The sequence below is a fragment of the Sus scrofa genome, chromosome 9 (assembly GCF_000003025.6).
Source record: "Sus scrofa isolate TJ Tabasco breed Duroc chromosome 9, Sscrofa11.1, whole genome shotgun sequence".
Classification (NCBI taxonomy): domain Eukaryota; kingdom Metazoa; phylum Chordata; class Mammalia; order Artiodactyla; family Suidae; genus Sus; species Sus scrofa.
Genome location: NC_010451.4, coordinates 123,576,509 through 123,590,742, shown reverse-complemented (window position 1 = coordinate 123,590,742; position 14,234 = coordinate 123,576,509). Strand labels below are relative to the sequence as shown.

Below are 14,234 nucleotides of genomic sequence, written 5' to 3'. Positions count from 1 at the left end.
TTTGGGGTCTGCAAACTTTTCCTATAATGATCCAGATAGCAGACATTCAGGCTTTGCCGGGCCATATCGTCTCTGTCACAGCTACTCTGCTGTTGTACCAAAACGGCTGTAGGGGATATGTAAATGAATGGACATGGCTATGTTCCGATCAACCTTTATTGTAGATCTGAAATTTACATTTTATACAGTTCTCCTGTATCATGAAATATTTTTCTCTTAATTGTTTTTCAATAATTAAATGTGTAGGAGTTCTTTTGTGGCACAGCGGATTAAGGATCTGGCGTTTTCACTGTAGTGACTTGGGTTGTCACTGCGCCACTTAGCTAATGGGCCATACAAAAAAACAGGCAGAAAACCATATTTGATCCATGGGCCTAGTTTGCAGGCCTCTGCGCTACAGCTGCACATTCATGGCTGGCTATTGAATTCTCAGGATGTGACTGGTCTGTACTAAAATGTGTGAAAGTATAAAATATATCCAGATTTCCAAGACTTAGTACATACAAACAGAGAATATACAACAGCTCAATGATTTATATATACATACATATATATATTATATATTATATATATATATATATATATTTTTTTTTTTTTTTTGTCTTTTTAGGGCCACATCTGTGGCATATGGAGATTCCCAGGCTAGGGTCTAATCAGAGCCATAGCTGCCAGCCTACGCCACAGCCACAGCAATGCCAGAGCAGAGCCATGTCTGCAACCTACACCACAGCTCACAGCAACACCAGATCCTTAACCCACTGAGCAAGGCCAGGGATTAAACCCGCAACCTCATGGTTACTAGTCAGATTCGTTTCCACTGTGCCACCATGGGAACTCCTCAATGATTTTATATTAATTGCATATGGCATGTCAGATATAGGGGTTAAATAAAATTAATTATTAATTTTTCTTTTTGGAAATACAGCTACTAGATATTTACACATGTACATGTGGCTCATATTACGTCTTTGTTGGATGCCAATGCTCTTGAGGCCTTTGCTGAATGAACTCATGGGCTAATCGAGCACCACGGAGATATTCAAGTCCACCTCTCATTTCATGAATGATGATCTGAGAGCTAAAGTTCTCCCAAACCTCACACCTGGCTGGACAAGAACTCTGGTTGGCCTGTGCTCTCAGCCCGTGGCAGTTCCAGTACACATTTGGACCCAGGTAAGGAGGTCTGGTGTGGAGCAGAGTGTACGTGGGGCCCTGCGTTGACCCTACAACTCATAGAAAGTAAGCATTTTTCCATCCTGTCATCCATGGATGCGGGGATAACTCCCTCACAATCTTTCTCCTCTACCATTTCCAGTTGTTTTGGCAAAGACTGGTCCCAGAACCACTGATGAGAATCCTAAGACAGTAATAAAAAGCATACAGATTATGGGCCTCACCCCCAGGGATGCTGAATTAGAGGGTCTGAGGTGGGGCCAGCAAGGCTGTGTTCTGACACGAAGCGCCCTAGACATCTCCTAATGCTTATTAACCTTTAAGTTCTGCTCCTCCTGGAGTGGCTCTGGAATCCTGATCTATATGACACAGGGAAGATTTCTTTCATGTGGTAGCAAAATAGACTATGAATTAAAATGAGTTGAAAGCCCTTATGTCACAAGCGCTATCATCATCTCAACAGAAGGCATTTGCAAAGGTAACATAATATGATTGCAGCTGTAACTAGTAGATAATCAGGACTTCTTTTTCTTCTTGGCATACCCTCAGATCTCTCTAAAAGGGGCAATTTTTGATGTGAAAAGCGGCACTGAGTGCTCTAAGTTCAGATTATGCCTTTCAGTATTCTGAACATTAGCTGCACATGGGTGCACAATATATTTTGAATACAATTTGTCAAAATACTCATGTTTTGTGCACAGGGAGTGAAGATTGAGAGGGAGCTCAGCAGAGGTGTTGCCATCGTTGATAGTTCTGCATTCCAGCATTGGCCAGAAAGTCAGGCCAACTCATTACAGATTTTGAGTTTTGGAGGAGATGAATCAGGATGCCCAATTCCTTTGGCCACAAAAGTGTCTATCATTTTGAGATTTTGCTGGTAGTAATGGCATAATATGATAAGGCCATATCTGTGATAATATGATAATATCTGTGTAAGATACATAATTTGAACGTATGCCCAGTGCAGTATTCATTTATATGTAAGATATTTTCAGATTAAAGTTAAGCAAAGTAATGCACTTATGAGGGAAATAGCCACAATCCATTCTGAAAAAACAAGCACAGAGTTCCCCATCCTCATCCATGAAAGGTTGCAACCTTTCCAAGGACACTTTGATACAATGTGCTACTGCAATTTTATTTTATTGATTGAATTTTTAAAGTTGTTACCTAATTTTTAATCATTAAATTCCACTTACAATTGTTACCAAATATCGACAATATTCCCTGTGTTGTCCAGTACATCCCTGAGCCTGTCTTATACCCAATACTTCGTACTTCCTACAAACTCACCCCTCTATTGCCCCTCCTCCCCCCGCATTGGTAACCACTAGTGTGTTCTCTATATCTGTGAATCTCCTTCTTTTTTGTTATATTCAGTAGTTTATTTATGAAGAGTCCACATACAGGTGATATCATACGGTATTTGTCTTTCTCTGTCTGACTTATTTCACTTATCAATATGCTATTGCATTTTAAAGGACCAATACAATACTGGAGATTGTCAGACACAAACTATAATATACCATCTTAGTCTTGTATAAACCCCCACTAATCTATCACATGGAATGCTGCAAGCAGTTGGGCTATCTACTTCTGCTAAAGAAAGAGAAATGTTCCAGAAAAGAAATCAAACGACACCACGGATTTATATATACATATATTCCTTCATGCATTGAGCCAATATGTGTTTAATTTAATCCAAGTCCTTAGGAAATCGATACAGACTCTGCCCTCAAGCAGCTCTAATCTAAAAGGAGAAATATGAAAGGTTTAGTGTTACTAAAATCTAATAGCGGAAGTGAAAGGCACCACAGGAAAGATCTAAGGGCATGTTGTCCTGGGGTTATTTCACATGAGAGTGGAATCACTTCCACCTGGGGCATTTTCAAAGGCTTTAAGGTAGTTCCTGTCGTGGCGCAGTGGTTAAGGAATCCGACTAGGAACTGTGAGTTTGCAGGTTTGATCCCTGGCCTTGCGCAGTGGGTTAAGGATCCAGCGTTTCCATGAGCTGTGGTGTAGGTCACAGACGCAGCTCGGATCCCACATTGCTGTGGCCCTGGTGTAGGCCTTTGGCTATAGCTCCGATTAGACCCTAGCCTGGGAACCTCTATATGCCTCAGGAGCGGCCCTAGAAAAGGCAAAAAGACGAAAAAAAAAAAAAAAAAAAAGAAAGAAAGAAAGAAAAATAAATAAAATGCTTTAAGGAGGGGGTAATCTCCCAGCCAGTCATCAAGCATACATTTTGGCTACGAGGCAATGAGGAACAGGTGGGGAAAAGGCTGAGGCGTTCAGTTTGAGGGTCGTGGGAAACTGAAGGCATAGACATGGAACAGCCTAGAACTGCTGGTTTGCCTGGAGCACGGGGTCAGGAAGGGACACGGGAGAGCCGACTTACAAAAACACTGAAAACATGACTTTTTGCCTGGGAAAGATGAGGCCTTAAAGTAGCCTGCAATGAATCTAAAGAAAATCTATGAAGTTTCTTTGAGGGGAAATTGAAATGTACAAGTCTTGGCGAATTAGAATTAAGGGTTGTTCTTCAGAGCAGGGTGATAGGAGCGGTAGTTCCAATAAGAGGAAGCACATAGACAGCAATGTGATTAAAACCATTTTACTCAAGACATTTGTACAAGCAGGAGATAAAGATTCAAGAAGAATTTAATTTACTTAGAGATAATAAAATTGCCATAGTTGTTGAGAGAACAGTGTTTCGGGGAGCCCAACCCCAGTCTTATGTGGTTAGTTCCTTGCAAAAAAATACGATTCTTCCCTAAAAAGTCTCAGCCCCAGAGCATAATTGGTTAAAAGTTTGGCTTTGGGCTTCAGGTGGCTCAGGGTTCAAATCCTTTTCAGTAGCCTGTGAGATAGATGACTTTGGGGCGAGTTACTTTGTTTCCCCAAGTTCCAGATCCATTTGTAAAATAATGATAACGGATTGTTAGGAGAACAGCCATATTAAACAAGGAAACATCTGAGAAATGCTTAACACACAATGCCGGTACTTTAAGAGCAAGTGTTGGCTATTGGTTATGGCCTGAGTTGAAAGGACCATGGGTCTGATTGGGGGTGATATTTCCTATGGTCTGAATTTAGGGATTCTAAGGAGTAAGTAAAAATGTCAGAGCTTGCCTTCATACGGGTCTTAACAGCAGGTGTTTTGCATATAGCACGCTCAGCAATACACCTGAGGGCTGTCACTATGTGTTCTTGTAGTGTTGAATGCCCTGGATCACACCTGAACTTGAGTTCCTTGTCTCAAGTCTTCAACTGTTGAGCTCACAAATCCGCACAAGATAGGATTAGTCTTGGGCCCCTGGCTGGGCTGAGACTTTGAGGTTTTTGAGCTAAGAGTTGAATAAATGCGTTATGCGTGTGTCCGCGGGCTTAAAAAAAAGTGGCCTGAGTGATTGTGATACTGACCAGAGACCGACATAACAGAGAGCCCCAGCCAGCCTGGGTGCAAAGACAAAGTCGAAATTGCTTGTCAGAGAAAAGCATCAAAGCACACAGCTCTCGGTCGTCAAGGAAAACAAGGAGCGTCAGGGGCCAGGAGGAGAAATGGCCACACCTGGGTAATAGGGCGGAGCAAGAGGCCCTTAGCAGCGGCCCTTAAGGGTCCCGCTCCGCCAATGGCCAGCCGCACAGTGGGCCACGCCCCCTCCCTCTCTATAAAAGAAGCCTGACCGCTGTGTGACCGAGAAGAGTTTTTTAGGATGTTGGTCTGTCGTCTTCTCCGTCAGCTGGCTTTCTGAATCAGGCCACTCTTCTTGCCCCAACATCTCATCTCCTGATTTACTGGCCTGTCCCTACAGTGAACATGAGGAGTTGGGACTCAGTATATCAGCTGGAGGGAGGCCAGAGGATCCTGTTTGTAAAAACCGTATTCGAAGCTGTATTCCACAACCAAAGATTTTCTCAGAGGTGGGCTGTGAGGAACAGTCTCGAGACGAAAGAAATGTGTGAACAGACAGCAAAATGGGGAACTGCAGTGACTCATTGGGGCCCGAGCCAGCTCTTCCTTCCTCTTCTCAGAGCTCTGTTTCTGAAGTTTGATGGCATCTAAAGAAATCTGTTGCCATGCAGTAGTGAGACTCTCCATGGCAACTTGAAGTCGGGGCCCCTCAGGACTCTGGGGGGGCCACGGTGAGCCCTTCTTCGAACTGCATCCACCCTCCCTGGGATGAGCTGCCTCATGAGGATCTCTGTCACCAGCGCTTGGGGAGCACCTCCAAAGAGACCCCCTTCTCTGCCCATGTGCCCCCATCCAAGACAGCTCCCGTGCCCTTCTGTCTTTGTCTTAAACCCAACCCAGCCATCCTCAGAAGCTTCCTCCGAGCTGCCCCTTATGTTGCCTTTCTCAATCGTTTTGACAAGAAACACCAGCAGGAACAGTCAAGACTTGGAAGAAATCTGATTGGGTCAGAAAGAAGGGGGACCTTGGATAATGACAGTAATTGTCACAACTTCCAATCTTCCTCAAGCTTTAGAGTTCAGGACTCTGGATCCCCTCACCAAGGCCACGGCACCAGAGAGGATGAGAAGGGCTGATGTTGCATCTCAGCTGCCCTCTTAGCTGACTAGCCGCACGGAAAAAAAGTAAGCATTTTCTCCCTCTTGGATTTCTTTGCTGAATCTCTTATTTTTCTTCCATTCTTGTCTCTGCTCATCTTCCTACAACCAGTCCTCTGCCTTTAGAACTTTTCCCAATCACTGAAGAACTTCTGGAATGACGTAGAAATAGGAAGGGAGTGAGAACAGGATGACCTTCCCAGAGTCGAGAGGTCCTAGGCATTCAATAAAACATTGGGGGTTTGGGGAAATTTTTTTCTTTTAAATACTTTTGAACATTGGCACTAAAAAACAAAACCCAAACTCATTTCTTCTTCTTCAGCGTTCCTCCTGCTCCTTTGTGCCAAACATTCAATAACTGAGACTCTTTGAGCACCTACTATGTGCTAGGCACAATTCTCAGTTCTAGTGAGATAGAGATCAAAGTTCTTGCCCCTAGAGGAACTTCCGACTATATCATCCATGCACACATGTCTTAGAGACCTACTATGTGTTAATTGCATTTTTCCCAAACATAGCGTATAGATGTATGATATGATTAACAGAGGTGATTTTGTTAGTACACAGAAGGAAGTAGAAAAGGTTGTAGCTATAGCAGAAGGGTAGGTTTTAGTGGCAATAGAGGAGGGGATAGAAAGAAGGAAGGGACTGGGGTAGGGAGCAATTCCAGGCAAAGGAAAAGGCTCTGTGGTTTCTCCGCAGCCTTTGGGGCCATTGGTTACCCCTGCACTGCTATGCACACCCATGCCCAAGTGACCAAGCCTTCTTTGCTCACCATCTGGATTTCCAGGTAGGACTGGGCCAGCAGGAATCTACAGGGGGCAGAACATCCCACCCTGGTGCCCTGCTCTGAGGCCCAGGCTCATGGGAAACGTGAAGGCAGAGAGGTAGCCTTGGAGGACATGGTAGTGCCCATGGAGGCAGGGGAGTGTGGGATGCAGAGCAGGCCCTGGATGCTGGCAAACAGACCTGAATCCCGGTCTTGAGCCCAATCACTAATGGTTTGCTTCTAAATCACCTGACTTCTCTGAGCCTCGGTTCTCTCAACCATGACATGGAGACAGAATACATATATCATGGGGTTATTATGGGGGTTAAATAATTTGATCTGTGGAGCACATAGGTTTTTTTTTTTTTTTTTTTTTTTTTTTGCCTTTTCTAGGGCTGCTCCCACGGCACTTGGAGGTTCCCAGGCTAGGGGTCTAATTGGAGCTGTAGCCACCAGCCTATGCCAGAGCAACAGCAATGCAGGATCCGAGCCATGTCTGCGACCTACACCACAGCTCACGGCAACATCAGATCCCTAACCCGTTGAGCAAGGCCAGGGATCGAACGCACAACCTCATGGTTCCTAGTCGGATTCGTTAACCACTGCACCACAACAGGAACTCCAAGGAGCACATAGTTAATCCTCAGTAAGTGGTGGCTGCCATCAGCTCACCAAGGACTCAGGGATGAGTCTCCAAAGGTGGGCCAAGCATTCAACTCATTTTATATATTTATTTATTTATTTTTGTCTTTTAGGGCCACTCCTGCAGGATATGGAGTTTCCCAGGCTAGGGGTCTAATTGGAGTTACAGCTGCCAGCCTATACCACAGCCATAGCAACGCCAGATCTGAGCCGTGTCTGTGACCTACACCACAGCTCACGGCAACACAGGATCCTTAACCCACTGAGCAAGGCCAGGGATCGAACCTGCAACCTCATCGTTCCAAGTCAGATTCATTTCCGCTGCGCCACGACGGGAACTCCTCAACTCATTTTAAATATCAGAAAATGTTTTTGTCATTGAACCCTATGGTTATGAACTCATCTGAATAACACGCTAAAAATTGTTTTGAATGTTACATAGGAATCCTTGGAAAATGAAATAAAATATCTTTATAACTATTCTTCTCGACTGGGATACAGCAGGGAGCAGATGAGAAACCCAATTTCCGCCACTTTGCAAACACTGGAAGGTAACTCGATCCATTCTGAGACTAAGATTTTAGAGATTGCTTCAGACTCCTTATTAAAAGAATATTTGTTGGGCAAAAGTCACTTTCATCATTTCAGTTAGAAGTTGAGTTTTAGTAACCAGTCTCACCAGGGAACATTTTTTTTTTCAATCTTTCTGACTGTACTCTAGTGAGGAGGAATTTCAAGTCCATGAATCCTGCTAATACTATGCCTACTAATTATTATGATAGCTAACATTCACTGAGACAATGCTAGGCCAGGGCGTGTCCTAAGTGTTATGCATGTGCTAACACATGCAGTCGTCAGAAACATCTCTGAAATGGGTGCTATTATTAGTCCTTTTGGACAAACACAGAACTAAGGTTATGTATGGGTGTGGAGAATCTGACCTTCGGTGGTCTGCCAGCCCCTAAATGCAGAGCTGGGACTCAGACCCAGGCAGTCATGCTGCTTCGTCTACCAACTACCTCTAAAAGATGCAGCTCCTCATTATCCTTAAAAACCTAGGACATTGAACCAGATACCCCCTTTTAACAGGAAGATTAGAAACTTATTTTTCTCCAAGAGGAATTTATTTGCACATGTTGATGAGCTATCCTGCTCCTGGAAAGGTGTTCAAAATAACCTTGTTCAGTTTTCATGACTCCATGTGGTCATTTCTCTATTTTTATGCTTTCTTTTCATGTGTGGATGCGATCTGGATTTTGCCCTTAAAGTGAAACTATGCAGTTTTCTTCTGAAGCAAATTGCTTTAAGTAGAAAAGCTGCTTCCAGCAAAATGACGAAGCATTCCAAGTATCACCGGTGTGCATGGTGTGGTCCAAAGGGGGCCCTGAAGCTTGCCGAGCACTAACAAGCCATCTCTGGTTAGCGAGCCGACAGGTGCCTGCAAGTCCAAGCAGCAGATGACATCAGGCCGAGGCTGGGGTCCCACAGGCAAACTCACCCCAGCGGACCTCGTGATACTTTGGGAGGCCAGGCTCACTGTCTCCCATTCCTAGTCACCTTGTTACCAACTCCTGTGGAAAATTTAATGTGGCCAGAAGGAATTCTGACCTCTTTTAGACAAAAACATGCTCATGTTTTTATGATGAACTATTGCATATTTTTATTGAAAACATTTAATACTGCTCTAAAAGGGTGACTATTTTTTAGGTATTGCCCCACTGCTGATTTCTGATTGAATGCTGCCAAGAACAAGAAAGGAGGAAAAAAAAAAAAAAAAAAAAACTGGAGACGCTATCAGATTCATTAAACATTGTATTTAATTGTTCTTGTATTTAAACCCTGCCCTTATCAGTGACATTGCCACTTTTCTCATTTTTCAAAGTTGCATATTGGAAGAAAACAAGAAAAGGGAGCAATGGTGTGGCCTGGGAAACTAGGGTGTTTACTGCCTAGAGGAACCAGAAGTTCATATGGGCCTGGCTGGCTGAAGAAATGACAGCTCAGCATAGGGAAGGGGAGGGAAAAAAAAAAAAAAAAAAAAAAGGCGATAGCAGCAGCAAAGCAAGAACAAAACATTTAAAGAGATCTGGCCAGAACTGGTCTGCACAAATTCCTGTCCTGCCTTCCTCCTCCTCGCTCCCACAAGCCGCAGCAATCTTGCCTTCCCTAGGAAACTGCAACTCCTACCTCCTCCGAGGGGGCTGCGCACGCGCCCCGTGCCGGGGTGCGCGCATTTTCCCTCTCGGCACCCACGGAAGGCAGAGCACGTGTGCGGGAGGGTGGAGGGTGAGGAGTGGAGCAAGAGAAAGACAGCTCAGCTGGCTGGCCCTTGCCCCTGAAGAAAACAAGCGGAGGCAGGGAGGAAAACATACTGTTCCTGCAATCTGATCACCTCCGTGCAAGCCTCTGGGTTACACACCCCAGGACGCCGAGGCCCAGAGGCGAAACTGATTACACTGGGCAGGAAAACCTCGCGTGGTGACTGTTCCCGGGCAGATTAGAAACACATTGTTGGAGCAGGGGGGCCAGGGGGCCCGGAGCGTGCAGGGCAGTAGGGCTGGAGGCTGGGTGTGGGCTGGGGCCAGAGAGCTCGCGGGGAGGGGGTCCAAACGCCTGCGGAGAGCTCTGTGAGCTGATTCCTGCTCCCCGGGTGGCCCCTGGCAGCTGCCCAGGCCTCACAGTGAGAAATCTGGAACAACGAAGGCGCTAGGACAAAAGGGTCTCTGGCCAGAGAGGGGCTGCAGGGTTTATGGGGCCAGGAGCACCCCGGTGTGAGACTGGGGATCAGACTGTCCAACAGGGCTTGTGTAAGAGAACCAACGTTCATTGGGCGTTTACTGGGAGCAGGGCACTGTGCTAGGCTCCTTTTATATATTTCATCGAGTTTGGGATCACAGTATGGAATTCTCGCTGAATTGAAAAGTGGGAAGTAAAGAGCTGTTTTTTGCCAGGTGACCCAAACCCTACGGTTGCCCAGTGCAATTTGTTTGAAATAGCAACTAGAGGCCCACTGGGAATCTTGTCAGTAGGAAACCAGTAGAGCCCGCCCCCCTTTAGCTTCCAGCTCAGGCAAGGACATTCAGGAGTGTTGAGGACCGAAGGGTGTCTTCACATCTTCCTCTCTGGGCCCTCATCCATGGAACTGCTGGACCCGCCGCCTCTCAAAGCCCCGCTTCCCTTGGGGGGAATCCTGGTAATCGCTGAGCCACCGCTGAAGTTCTCTACTCTAGCGCCACCTGGTGGCTCTTGGCGGCTAGTCCATGGCCGACTTGGCTGGGAATTGCTGTTTTATAGCCGCTAAATGAATGTCACCACCTCGGTTTTGTGAGGTCCACCTGTTCTTTCACTGCGCCGTTTATCTCCATGTTATTGTCACTCCAGGTTTTCATAGTCTTTGCCAGTTCTCTGCTGCTTCATCTCACTAAGTCACTTCTAGTGTTATTTTCGTAGAGTTCCAAATCAGGGAGTTCTTGATCCTTATAATTTTGCTAGTGGACAAACTTTTTCATTTGAATATTTTTCATTTGTCTAGGACATGCTTTGCTCCCTCTTCCTCCAAGTCTTTGGGACATGGACATATTTCTGGGTGTTTGTTTTTACTCCGTGTGAGTGGTACAAGGTTGTATCTCATCCAAATTTGTCCCTCCCAACAATACTAAATTAACATCTAAGTCTGGGCACTGAGACTGGGGACAGCAGCTCTGTCCAGTCCCAGGGTGAGTTCCCTGCCAACCTAGAAGCCCTCTCTGAGAATACAGGTGAGAGACTTTGCTCAGATTTTGACCAAAAGGCTTGGTCTGATGTCTGATTCGATCCATGAAGCCTGACCAATCACAGTGGAAAAATCAGCCTTATAGTCAATGAACCTGGAGGCCAGGGGAGTTTGTTCAGACTGGCAGTCACAGATGCACTGTGCTGGGTGCATGTCCACTGCAAACCAGGACAGGCAAGGTCAGAACCAAAAAGGCAGGGTCAGGCCAAGGATAGAGAGTTCTGGAAGGAAAAGAGGTTGGGTCTGAGGAGGCCTGATGAGATCTGGGAGGAGATTGTGAAGAAGCCAAGGCAAGGATGCTGGCGCTCATGTCAGGAGTCTGCTGCATGGCAGGGGTTCATGGAGAAGGTAGTTTTCACCCACCTGGGCCAGGTCCACAGGGCTGAGCATACTCTCCAGATGTCTGGTTGCTATTCCTTCAAGGAGGCCTATCAAGATCTCATGTAAACAGAACCTCCCATCAGCCACCCTGATGACACAGTGCCACAGTCGACATAGAACACAGGTACCCTTGGGGCCTTTGTTACACTAATATAGTAGGTCCATCAATAGGGCCTTCACTTATATAGAGCTTCATTCAAATGTTAATTTGTTTTTTAATCATTTATTCATTTTCATTCACCTGTCTGTGAAGGTGCCAGGTACAGTGCTGGGAGATGGAGCAGAAGACGTATTAGATACCATCTTGTCTACAGTAACTTACAGTTTGGGGAGAGCAACATGCAGAGGGCAACCACTGCATCGTTAGCTCCGAGTAGTGTCACAGTAACCCAGAGCAGGCATCCCTATGATCATGTAGCAAAAGGGGCTGACTTTCTGACTCAGTTTTCTCTTCTATGAAATGGTACTTTGGGAACACTGAAGCCAGTGGCGTCCGTCAAGTGCTTAGCGTTGTACCTGGCATACAGTAACTGCCTCATAAATGTTAGCTTTCTGATGATTGTGGTAAATTTGGAGTTTAGAAGAATAATTGTCCCAGGGTTATCCACTAATGATGGAGAAAGTGTACCTGGGTCTTCTGATTCAAAATTTAGCTTACTTCCTCTTACTCTACCAAGTAATGTGCTATCTTAGAGACAGACACAGCAGCTGGGTAGTTAAAAGCTTTAAATCTCTTTTCTCCTGGAGAGTTGATACCAAAAAAAAAAAAAAAAAAACAAAAAAAACAAAAAACACCTGATTTGGGAGGCAGAAAGGCAAATGACTATTTGCTCACAAAGTATTAGTTGCAGCTCTGGTTCTTCCTAAGTACCAGAGTTGCACCTATATCAGAGGTCACAGAAAACATTTATAGGCATGAAAGGAAGCTGCGAATTCAACATACAGAAGGAAAATTCGTTTCTCTCCAGTCTGAGGTGGATGTCTGTTTGGATGAGAAATTTGCCGGATGACATATACTATTGAATATGGAATGGATGGTTAGCAGGAACCAGCTGTATAGCACAGGGAACTCTACTCCATATTCTGTGATGACCTTTGTGGGAAAAGCGTCTGAAAAAGAATGGATATATTTATATGTATAACGGAATCATTTTTTCACACAGCAGAAATTAGCACAACATTGTAAACCAACTATATATCAATAGAATTTTAAGATTCAAAAAAAAAAAAAACCCTCCAAATACAGAAAAGAACTAACACTAATGTAGTATCTCTTATTAACTTGAGGGATTATTTAACTGCTGCTAATAGAAGTTCGTTAGAATTGGTATTAAAAAAAAGAAAGAAATTCAGGCATTGCTATCGTGGTTCAGAGGTAAGGAACCCAACTAGTATCCCTGAGGACTCGGGTTCAATCCCTGGCCTCGCTCAGTGAGTTAAGGATCCGATGTTGCCATGAGCTGTGGTGTAGGTCGCAGAGGTGGCTTGGATTCCAAGTTGCAGTGGCTGTGGCCACAGCTACAGCTCTGATTCAGCCCCTAGCCTGGGAACTTCCATATGCTGCAAGTGCAACCCTAAAAAAGACAAAACAGAAATTTGCAAGATAAGTGGGGGGACACAGCCCCAGAGAATGTTCTCATTCTGTAAATCCCGCTCTAGATGAGGGCATCTGTGTCTTTAGGACCCTGACGATGAGCAGGTTTGAGAAGAACTGGACCAGATACCATTCAAGGGACTCTTGTTGTTCCATGGCCTGGCTGCTCCAGGAAAGGATGGATTGTTTAGCCTGAAACATGGCTGGTAGTGAAAGGTAACTGAACCATTAAGGACGAAGGCCATCAGGAAGCTATAAACTCAGAGAAATGACTGGAACTCTGGCCCCAGGAAGGGCACTGCCAGTCCCAGCCCTCCGGTGGTAGAGCTCTCCTTGGCCTGTTCACCGCTGCTGGCAAAAGACCAGTTCTCTTGATCAAACAAGCAAAGAGTAGGTTTATCTTTTTCCTCTAAGTTCTCAACTAGGTCAGAACAGAGCCGATCGAGGTAACTCTCATTAGCAATTCAGCAAAATCAACCATGACCCCCCAACACACTGAGAGCCCAGGTGTCTCTACCTTGGCTCGTTTCTGAAATTCTGCTTCAGGCTCCCGTATTCATCTGCTCTGCCCTTTCAGCAAATCTTTTGTTCGAGGGTGAGGAAGCCCAAGGATAAGAGCACACAGATTCCTTGAGCTTGGGCAGGTAAGCAGATGGGTCCAGGCCAGCCCATGTGTTGACCTCACCTGGCCCTGGGTTGCCAGCTCCTGATAAGTAGACAGTGGATATGCAGGTAATATCTCAACCTCAGAGAATTTCTCCAGGTGCTCCCTCCTGACCTCAGCTGTAAACCTCTTCTCTCTGAGCTGTTTTCCGCAGATCTCTTTGCCAAGTTCTCTTTGCCTAGATCCTCGGCTTGGTGATGACTCTCTGGAATGTTCTCCCTGGATTTAGCTCTATTTTCCCCCTTGAGCCCCTCCCCTTCCCTCCATGTCCTGCATCCCTCTGTGAGATTTCTAGTGCCCTAGCACCACTGGCTTCCAAGACACAGCAAGCACCCCACCTGTGTTCAGCTTCTAGGCCTCATCCTTGTCTAGAGCAGAGAACAAGGGTTGGGTTCCACAGCCTGAGCAGGAACTGGGTGTTCCTGTCCAAGACAGCAGAGGAACTGAGAGCCAAGAGGAATAAGAACAAATGAAAAGTTAGAAACAGGTAAGGAAGGAACTGAGCCCTGGTGTTCAATTTGCCTCCTTGGACCAGCAGGCCTGAGTGCACTAGACGGCCTTAAATGGCCAGGAACAAGGCAAGTCCATGGTTGTCAACCCTAGTTGCACCTTATTGTTTTGGTGTTTTGTTTTGGTCACGCCCATAGCGTGCAGAAGTTCCATGCCA

General features: G+C 45.5%; 1 long non-coding RNA gene across 1 annotated transcript in view; it reads left to right on the top strand.

Moving 5' to 3' along the window:
- ZNF648 overlaps window positions 1-14,234 on the top strand; it is a 200,904-nt gene that overhangs the window by 115,950 nt on the left and 70,720 nt on the right. Inside the window, exon 9 of the long non-coding RNA XR_002347093.1 lies at window positions 926-1,173. This is a non-coding gene — a long non-coding RNA (zinc finger protein 648). The remainder of the gene's footprint in view (window positions 1-925; window positions 1,174-14,234) is intronic.